The sequence below is a fragment of the Bos mutus genome, chromosome 15, assembly GCF_027580195.1.
Source record: "Bos mutus isolate GX-2022 chromosome 15, NWIPB_WYAK_1.1, whole genome shotgun sequence".
Taxonomy (NCBI): domain Eukaryota; kingdom Metazoa; phylum Chordata; class Mammalia; order Artiodactyla; family Bovidae; genus Bos; species Bos mutus.
Genome location: NC_091631.1, coordinates 31,968,963 through 31,980,328, shown reverse-complemented (window position 1 = coordinate 31,980,328; position 11,366 = coordinate 31,968,963). Strand labels below are relative to the sequence as shown.

Sequence of the window (11,366 nt, the reverse complement as noted above, 5' to 3'; positions counted from 1 at the left end):
GCTGGTGGGCCTCAACAAAAGTTGGACATGACTGAATGAGCAATCTAGGGATAGTGGGTAAGGCTAGACATAATATTTGTATAAAAAAATGTGAGAAGCCCTCAGCAAAATGAAATGAATGACTGTAAAAAGCATTAATGGAATGGAAGTAGGGACTAAGAGCTTAAAGAGAGACAGAGACAGACAGGATGAGGTGCTATCATAAACTGGAATATCAGGTAGTTCGCTGAGTGAGAAAGCCCATAGAATAATAGCTGCAAACACACACACACACACACACACACACACAGATGATGTCAGAAGGGAGGCAAAATCTGTAACTGATATTTAAGACAAGCATTGCTATTCTATTTAGGACTCTTTCAATAAGCTCTAATGTCATTGCTCATTTTAATTTTTTACTTGGGACATTTAGTTATCAAGAAAAAAAAAAAGGAATGATATACCTAGCCTAACCATTGTGTAGATACAGCCAATCATAATATTCTTACTCTTATTTTTCACTAGTCTAGGCTTTCTGCCCCAGTGACAGAATAGATTCAAAGAATTTGTGAGTAACAGATCCTTCCAGTTGTTTTATAAAGATAAATGAGGGATTGCTGGTTATTTTCTTCCCATCCTTCAATCTACTCTAGATGGTTACAGATAAAATTACTTGTTACACCAAAGGAAAAAATTAATTGCTTTTTCTGCTATAATATTTAGTATTGTTATATTATAGTTGATTGAGAATAAAACACAAAGAATCAGGAAGACTAGTGACAACTTCTTTTCAATTTGATAAGCAAAGATATTAAAAGTGAATTCCTTTTCTGTGATAACCATCCTGGAATCTCCTGCAATAAAGTGGCTTAATCTACTGACTGTCTTTCAACAGTGTTTTACACATGCTTTTTTATTACATTAGTATTCTATTGGTTGATCACATTTCTTTCTTCCTCTAAAATTCTGGCTCTTTGGATATAAAACATATGTGTTCATCTTTATATTTTCTCCAGAGACAAAGCATGGTGATAAAAGTTCAGATAAACTAGTTTTTATTAGATGTATTAACAGGTGGATAGATAGATAACAGAGAGGTAGATAAGCCCACCAGGCTCCCCCGTCCTTGGGATTCTCCAGGCAAGAACAATACATTTCCTTCTCCAATTGAAAGTGACTGAAAGTGAAGTTGCTCAGTCGTTTTGGACTGCAGCCTTGCAGGCTCCTCCATCCATGGGATTTTCCAGGCAAGAGTACTGGAGTGGGGTCCCATTGCCTTCTCCAGATAAAGACTAGATTAGAGAAATACAAATTGAGACTGGAAGTTTTGAGGGCAAATTGTTTCCATAGATTGGGGAGCATAAGGAGCATATTGGGGAAGAAGGAGGGTAAGTTAAGAGAAAAGGAAAAGAATTAAAGTCTTTTATATGTGTCACCATTTGTTAGCCAATTTATATGTAATTTTATATAATACCAGGAAAAATTGATACAAATGTTTATTCTTCTATTTTAGAGAAAGGAAATAAAACTGACAAGGTAAAATTGTACATACACATTCAAAATTCAAAGCCAAATTTACTAACTGAAAAATCCATTAAACCATTTTTTATTAAACCATAGACCATTGAGAAATCATGCTTATGAGAGAAGTTAAACAGTTGAACACTGTGATATTCTTCCTTAAAAATGAAAGAACAGTTTCTATTATATACTAGTATGTGACTTAGAGGAAGTATAGAGATGAGAAATAAGTAAAACACAGAACAATGTCTTTATGGCTTATTTAAAGAATATTTGTGGAGTCAATCAGTATAAAAATATGCATGGATGTCCACATATATTTGTATTGTGTATACCTCCATGTGCTGGTGGATGTAGAGAGGAGTTTTAGAATGGGAATGTTATCAAAAGATGACCAAAAATCAGACATCAATTATCTTCTTTTATTTGAAATATATCTCATAAAGGATAAAAAGATAATATGGAAATGATATGAGGGGTTAGGAGGAAAGGAGATTCATTTCAGTTCATGATGCTACTGGAAAAATCATTTCCAATGGGATAGGGATATGGAGGCAGGAGAAGGAGAAGGCTTTCTCTCCAGCTCACGTAAGCCCATGCACTCTGGAACAAGTTATAGGACAAAGCTAGGTGCCTAGTTTTGTCAAGATTTTCTCCCTACTGCCTACTAACGAGAAGAGTAGGTAGTGCTTTATAGCACCAGTTGTCAACCTGACAGGTCAGGCAGAAGGTAACATCTATCAATTCACATACAGAAAGCTAGATTCAATGACTTGGATAAGATCCACCCAACTAAAAATGTAGTGATCCAAAGGACAGCATCACTGCTTACTGGCATGAGTAAAGTACAGACCAATCCCCACCTTTATCCATTCATTTCTCAACACTGAAATCTATTCTTTCCACAATCTGGAATCCTGTCACGACAGATCCAGGCCATATTAACCTGAAACTTCGCCTCCATTTCTCTGTACCACTTTATGGTTGGATCTTACATTTGACTCAATAATGAGGTATGGTTGATATTGATCGGTAAGTTACATATGCAAGCACCATCTCCTTTTTTTGCCTTGAGCGTGAGTTTCTTAAAGGTTTGGAAATGCCTGATTTTCTTCTCTTAGTGCCAGCTACATAAAAGAGAATATGGAATAACACAAATCTTTAATTATTGTTGACTGATTTCTAAATGATCTTAACCACAGGCAGAGAGTTATGAGTTCTATCCCTTTTTCTCTTCCTTCCTCCCATTGCCTTATGTCCTTCATTTTCCTGTCTCAATTTCTTCAAGGCTCCATCACACCCCTCTGTTTCTTCATCCTACCTTATTTTATAGTTTCCATCACTTCATTGATCTTCTCTTTCCCTCTGTCTCCTAGCATTTCTCACTTTTTAATCCTTCCCTTCTGTTCCAACCCACTAATGTATTCTTCTTACCTGCTCAAGTCATCAGGAAATAGCACCAACTTCTCTTAAGTCCCACAACAGAGCAGGGACTAAGCCAGCTCCCAAGAGTGGGGGCTTTATAGGAAGATTTGTAGAGTCACCAGGCAACAGAGGGCTGGTGAACGAACTGGTTGGATCAAGAGTTATGGCGCCCATAAGACTATGTTCCTCTCCAACAGCTCAGACACATCTCCCTGACATGCTTCCAACCCTGCTCCCAGGCCCAGGCAAATTCCATATATCAGGGGCTGTAAGCACAGCCCTGGCCCTGGGGGCTGACAGTAATGGGTGTCTTCAAAATCTGCCTGCCTGGATCAGAAAACTGCAACCATTCCTCTTCACCCTGCCTTAGGCTACAGATTCTTAACCTGGGATGCTCCCTGATGTCAGAGCAGGCTCAGGAGAGTGCAAAGAGACAGTCATCCCTATGTTCTCAGCTCCAATATGTACTCTTTCTAACAAATCTTGTCCTCCTTGTCATTCCTGTGTTCCTCCTCTTACTCAGGATCCCTTTCTAAGAAGCCATCTTATTATCTGAACCACATCTGCAGCCCACCTACCATTCTAGGCATAATTAAACTAGCATTTGATGAGCTCATAACACTTGCCAAAAATAATGCTAACACTTGAAACACATTGTTGTATTTATTTATTATCTTGCTTATGGGTTAGGTATTATTCTCCATTATTCCACAGTTGATGAAATTGAAACTCAAAGAGGTTTTGAATAATTATAAAAGTTAGCTAGTTACAGAACTGGTATTCACCCATGTCTATCTTACTCTAAAGCTGTTAATCTTAAACAATATGTTATACTGTCTTCTCTGGTCAACCGCTTCCACTGACATTTCAGAAAATGTGATTGTAATACATGGTTCCCAATCTATCCATTCTATAGATTGCTTGATTCTCAACTATGTGCTTATAGTTAATTTTAGCCTCATTTGGACAAGAATCTGTCTCTCCATAGTAGGCAATAAATTAATAAATCTTACCATATCTAACAGGCTTCCCAGGTGGTGCTAGTGGTAAAGAACCCACGTGACAATGGAGGATACTTAAGAGATATGGGTTCGATCCTGGGTCAGGAAGGTGCCCTGTAGGAGGGCTTGGCAACCCACTTGTTGCCTGGACAATCCATGGACAGTGGAGCCTTGTGGGCTACAGTCCATAGGGTCCCTAAGAGTGAGACACAACTGAAGCGACTTAGCATGTGTGCACCATATCTAATCATTCTTGACTTTTTATCCTTCTTGAAACATTTTTCCAACCATGTCTCATTATATCATAGCCAGATGCACTGGGAAAAGATGGAGATACCATCCCAATGTATATCTAGAGAGATTAAGTTATAGCATAAACTGTTTATACAGCAAGTAATGTTTAGATTTATATGTAAATACCATCCTTTCCCACTGGCTATTCTCAGCAAAAATGAGTGACTGGAAATTTCAAATGAGACTTACTAAAATTAAATGAGACAGAGAAGTTAGGCAGCATGAACTCAATCTTAATAAAATAGAGTTTTCACTCATTCATTAATCACAAAAAGACATATCTTATGAACTACATTAAGTACATACTTGAGATAGACAGATGTATAAAAGGGTCTCTCATGGTATGGTTGTTATGAAGTATGTAGAATAGCAGGGACACAATGCCATTAGGTAATTAGAGGACATATACTGTGAGAAACTCTAACATAATAAAGGGCATGTCAGAAAAGTCTTCTGGACAGAAATAAAGTTGAAATTTATATCAAAAATTTATACAGAGTTCCCTATTATTCTAGCTCACTGAATTCATCATACTTTTTACTTGCTATTTTATTTTTAATATATTTCTCTCCTGCTTCCAATGCATTATATATGCCTACACTATTTTTATGAAATATATTTACAGAACATATAAATAAACACTAAAGACAAAATAAGACATATCCTATATTCAACAATATATGTCAGCATGTTTACAATGGAGCAAAAACAATCTGAGAATTTTTCTTAAATAAGTTGTTAAAGATTGGCATGAAATGGAATACTATGTCATGCAATAAAGCTAAGTCACCAAAGTCGTGTCAACAACTTGGTGTGAACCCCAAATGCAGCCCAACAGAATCCCCGTCCCCAGATTCTGCAAGATTACTGGAGTGGGGGCCCATTTCATTCTCCACTGCATGAAAGTGAAAAATTATGAAGTCATCAGTCATGTCCGACTCTTAGTGGGTTGGACTGCAGCCTACCAGGTTGACATAAAGGGATTTTCCAGGCAAGAGATAATTTGAAAGAGTGATATAATTTTTCAATGGAATCTAGGTATAAAGAGAAATAAACTACAAAGACCCACAAAAACATGAGTGAAACTCAAATGCATTACATACCAAAACCAATAAATTGGAAGATTATGTATATAAATATTGCATTCTGGAAAAACACCATTTATGAAAGAAACAAATTATATTTTATCAGGATTTAAACTTTTGTTTAAATCAAAACTAGTAATTGCAGAGAGTGATATAAAAACCTAGTATCTGGGACGACCCAGAGGATGGTATCTGGGAAAACTTAAGGGAGAAGGGTTACCAAACCAGTAAATTTTATAGTATATAAATATTGAAAAGTTGCTATACAGCATTTTGAGAAAGAAACATTCATATTTGTATCAAGTTAAATTTTTGCTTTCATCAAAACTGCTATGCAATGGCATATAAAAACCTATTAGGTGCTTCTCACCACACATGACTATTTAAATCTTCATTTCAATTTATTAGAATTGAATATAATTTAAAAATTCAGTTCCTTGGTTGTACTAGCTAAGTATCAGGTGCTCAATAGCCATGTGTGGCTAGTGGTTACTATATTAACAACAGAGATTTAGAACATTTAACATCACTGCAGGAATTCCTATTGGACAGTGCTGTACTTTATCCTCTTCTCTGGCTCAATTGTGTTTGCACAAAAGTCCTAAAAGCCCACCCTACCCCCACGGAACACTTGGACAATCCACTGATGGATCTGCTTGGTCCTAACACTGTATACAATTAGACTGAGCACAGGAGGCAGTGGCAGGTAGGTACTGGCCATGACTGTGTGTACCATTGGTGACAAATGCTTCCCAAAGCAGTGAATCACAGTCATGCCAATGAGAGGTACATAGAAGAGCAGCATGGCACAGATATGAGAGAGGCAGGTATTGAGAGTCTTGAGTCTCTCTTCCCAGGAAGCAATGCCCAATACTGCCTGGAAGATTAGAAAGAAAGAGGCCAAGAGGATCAAGGCATCTAGCACAATGATGAAGATCACCGCCAGGAGGCCGTAGATGCTGTTGACACAGGTGTCAGCACAGGCAAGCCTCATGGCATCCTGATGGAGGCACTATGCGTGGGAGAGGGTGTTGGAGTGGCAGAAAGGTAACCTTTTGATGAGGAAAGGCACAGGGAGCACAGTCCCACACTCCACAGCAGGACTGCTGCTCCAATCCTGCCAATGACTCCATGAATGAGAATGGTAGCATAGTGCAAAGGAAAGCAAATAGTCATAAAGTGATCAGAGGCCATGGCCACCAAGACACCTGATTCCCTCCCCAAAGGTGTGGATAAAGAACATTTCAGTGACGCAGACATCAAGGGTTACTGAGCACCAGCTGAGCCAGTGAACACTGATCATGGTGGGCATGGAAGACAATGAAAGGTTGACGTCAGTGGCAACTAGCATTGCCAGAAAATAATACATGGGCTCATGGAGATGTTGTTCTACTTTGATGACAGCTAGGATGGTGACATTACCCAGGAATGTGAAACTGTAAAGAAGACAGAGGGACAGGGCCAACCAGAAGTCCTTCTCTGGCATTCCTGGAATCCCAGTAAGGGTGAAGGTCTGATGGTTATTAATAGTTTAGTTGAATGACAGCATTGTGCATCAAAGGTTTGACTAGGCAAAAAGAAAAAAACTCATTAAGCCAATCAGCTTCAATTAGAATCACTGACAATGTTTTGAGATGGTAACCATGAGAGGCAGTGACAAATATTTTATGTTTGCCGTCTGATACAGAAACTGATATCCCCACCCCTGTGAAGCAATTCTATTACTGACCACCAGATGCTAAAATATCTAGGAGAACAACAACAAAAACTTTAATCAACACCTAAGCTAATTGGAATACAATTCACCTAGAAACATGGAGTAGTTGCTTGCCTTCTTCCTAAGGAAAAAATGATGCTGTACATTTATCTGGGTCATAAAAACTGATGCAAATAACCAGAAAAGAAATATTATCAGGCACAAACAAGACATAAAGAGTGTTTATGAACACATATATGAAGACCTGTATGTATCTTAATTATAATCTTAAATTGTTGTGATTTAGACAAAATCCTCATTGAGACTCAAGTTTTCCACTTGCATGACGTGGGACAGAATAAGAAAGATAGTCTTCAAGGACTAAACTTCTGACTATCTGCATTCCTAGTAGTGTATGGGTACTAAAAGAACCTGAGATTACAGCAGGTGATGAAGGAATAAATTATTTGGCTTTCCTCGGAATTTTATAAGGACCCACTATGATAGACAAAATAACAGTCTCTAAGGATGTTCACCTCCTAATTCTTGAAACCTGTGAACAAAATGGCTTGCATGGCAAAAGAAACTTTGAAGATGTCATTAAAGTTAAGGACTTCAGATGAAAGTTTATCCTGGATTACCCAGATAGGTCAAATCTGATCATATGAGTCCTCAAAAGTGAAGAAAATTCCCCAGCTGCAGAAAACCAGAGAGACAACAACTTGAGAAAGACTCATCAGGACTTGTGAAAATGAAGGAGGGGACCAAGAGCCAAGAAATGTGAGTAACCCTAGATGCTGGAAAAGGCAAGGGAGTAGAATTTTCCCTGGAGTCCTCTGAAAGGAATGCAGACTTGGTGAGACCTTGATTTTAGCCCAGTGAGAACCATGTTGTTCTTCTGACATGCAGAACTGTAAGATAATAAATATATGTATGCTGAGTCACTACATTCATGGTAATTTGTTGTGGGAGAAGAAGAAAACTAATATCCAGAGGAGCCAGAGGAGAGTTGCTTTAACCCCTTTTCAGAAATATTCTCAATCTTCCCATTCAGTCTCATTTATTCAGACCCTGTCCTTTTTCTTCATGGAAATTATTTTTTAATATAAATGTATTTATTTTAATTGGAGGTTAATTACTTTACAATATTGTATTGGTTTTGCCACACATCAACATGAATCAGCCACGGGTACATGTGGAAAATCCTGAACCCCCTCCATCCTCCCTCCCCGTACCATCCCTCTGGGTCATCCCAGTGCACCATTTCTTTGTCCTAAGGTATACCCGGAAAAGAATTCTGAGATCCATTTCTGTGTTACACCTGAAAGAACAGAATGCCAGATAGAACTTGAGATGAGTTTTACAACTAACAACTGACCCAGTCAGGTGAAATCCATCTCTGGAGAATCTCCCAAAATGAAGTCATTGGCCTTGGTGTTGAGAACACAATTGGACTTAGTTTTCCTGTTCTTTCATAGAGATCTCTCATTCTATGCATTCCTAGTACTGTGCAGCTACTTTAGTAATCTCCTTGAGTTTCCAGCAGCTCTATTTCCTATTGTAATTCTGAGTAAGACCTAGATGAACTTATAAATCATTCTAGATGTTAGTGCCTAACAGTTGCAGTAACAAAGATCAGTATTAAAATCTTGGTGTCATACAATTAAATATCTTCTATTTCAATGACTTGTTATCTTTAGAAGATGTATCCAAATGCACAGCTGATACATCACTTTTGGGGGATCAGTCTAGCCACAAATGATAAGAATTCAGGATTGAAGGAAAAAACAGTGCTATAATGACTCTTAACTGTGTGTTATGATCCTTACTGAGCATCTCATAATGAGTTTCTAAAATAAAAGTGTTCATATATACACAAACATGAATACAAGCAAAATTCTGCTTGGAAATTAAGTGAATTCACATGTTATTGAAGCCCATCTCAGGATCCATAGTAAAGAAAATGGAACAAAAGGCCGAGTCACAGAAAGAGCAAAGTCACTAGAAAAAGTCCAGGGTTGGACACAAAAGGCAGAAAACTCTGGATGCTTGGGAATAAATGCAGACAGGAAAGAGTTGCTCCAAGTTTCTTGAGAGTCGATAGCTTAGTGCTGCACTGTCCACTCTGGTAGCCACTAGATGCTATGCTATGCTAAGTCACTTCAGTCATGTCTGACTCTGTGTGACCCCAGAGATGGTAGCCTACCAGGCTCCCCCGTCCCTGGGATTCTCCAGGCAAGAACACTGGAGTGGGTTGCCATTTCCTTCTCCAATGCATGAAAGTGAAAAGTGAAAGTGAAGTCGCTCAGTCGTGTCCGACTCTTAGCGACCCCATGGACTACAGCCTACCAGGCTCCTCTGTCCATGGGATTTTCCAGGCAAGAGTACTGGAGTGGGGTGCCATTGCCTTCTCCGAGCCACTAGATACCTGTGCCCATTTTTCTTTATATTAATTAAGCTAATTACATCATCAGTACCTTAGTTGCCCTCGCTGTGTTTCAAGCATTCAGTAGCTACATGTTGCCAGTGAGTGCTGTATTTGGAAAGTACAGATGTAGAATGTTTTCATCATTCCAAAAAATTCTATTAAGATTTGAAAAATTAGCGATGCAGACTGCAAATTTAGAGAATACCAACATTCTAGCTGACCTCTTGCCAAATCTTAGCTCCAAGTGGATTTAAGAGTCTTTCATACTGCAAAACCTCTGCCTCTCTTTACCTATCTCTGTCTTTGTCTCTTTTTTGGGAAATTAAATAGGAAGGTACCACTAAAACTGAAGATTCTGGAGAGAAACCACCTGTGTTTGAATCATAGTTCTATTTCCTTAGACAAGTTACTTAAGAATCTCTGTGATTTATTCCTCATCTTTTAAAAATGAGTGGGATAGTTTAAGAGTATTCACTGGGGATATTGGACATTTTGTTAAGCACCAGACAAATTAACACTAAAAATTTAGCTATAATTAATGAGCATCTTTTTTTCTCTGAACTTTGTCATATTTGGCTAACTGTGAAAATTAATCTCAAAAATATCAATAGGCTATGGAATTTATTTACACACTGATAGATATATCTACCTACCCATATATTACTGATGTATTTTAATCAAATTCTATACTATCTAAATCTTTGTATCCATCAGTGAATTTATTCCATCACTCAATGTCAGTGGCTTGCATGCAGTGACTGTTGCAGTGCTCAAGATCATGAACTCTACTGATCTGTGCTCAGTGACATGGATGCTTATTGTGAAGAATTTATTGGAAGCAGATCCTAGATAAAATAGAGATGAAGGGATAATACACTAGTAGAAATCATAGGTAGTGAAAGTCAGTAAGAGGAAGAGAGAAATAAAGAACATTGATTCTGAGGGACTAGGAGTACAGAACAAACACTGCACTGACCGTCTGAGGAGATTCATCCCAGAGATTAACACAGCCCATCCAAAATTCAAGATGAGGTTTGCACGTAAGCCTGTTGATTCCTTAAGATCTGATGAACCCAGGAAAGCTTTCATGTTTAACTAATTTACTGATAAATGACTTTGTTGAATGCCTACTAAGTTCTAGACAAGTCACAAAAATCAGAGGCTCAAAATGAGACTTTTTTTTTTTTTTTTTTTTTGTCTTCCAAGACCCTTAGCAAAGAACACATGAAAAACAAGATCAGAAAGAGGAGTAGAATGTGTGCCTGGGTTGAATAAAAACAAGCTTTACAGATGGGTCAGTACGTTCACCTTGTTCACCTATGTGTCCTCGGCTGGACTCAGATTAACTCTGTCTCCATCAGTACTAGTGACAGACAATGGAGAAGATCAAACGTAAACTTCCCTCACGGCAAAAGGACAGAAACTTTATGGCTTAAGAAGAGTATGTGGGGAGGTGGAGGAGAAGTAGGAAATAAGATTTTTCCCTTTTCTACTCACAACATTGAAGAACACTGAAGTAGCATTCAATCTTCTTTACCAGCCAGGCAGGCAGGGAGAAGAACTATTCCCAGAAAGACTGACTGAGAAATCTATACTCTTAAAGTGTCTGAGCTGCAGGCTGAAACAGAGTTCTGGTCCCTTGGATTTGTCTTCTGAGGAACCATAGACCAATCTTTCACTTTGAGAAGAAATGTATTTGCTATTGGCCTTGAGCTGGAACTTAGGAGGGAAGGGCAAAATTTTGGGGGATCTTGTTACTTCTCTAACTGGCCTTGGTAAAATGACACACTTTCCACCTAATTCTCTCATTTATAGTTGGGGGATTTTGTTACTTCTGCTGCTGCTGGCGCTTTGTCGTAAAATGACACCCCTCCACCTAATGCTCCCCCGTCCCATTTAGGGAAGAAGTTGGAAATGCTATTTCCTTCTCCAAT

General features: G+C 38.4%; 1 pseudogene; it reads right to left on the bottom strand.

The window, feature by feature from the left end:
• Positions 1–5,909: 5,909 nt before the first annotated feature.
• LOC102282133 (olfactory receptor 51H1-like) lies at positions 5,910–6,857 on the bottom strand (annotated as a pseudogene).
• Between the last annotated feature and the right edge of the window lie 4,509 nt (positions 6,858–11,366).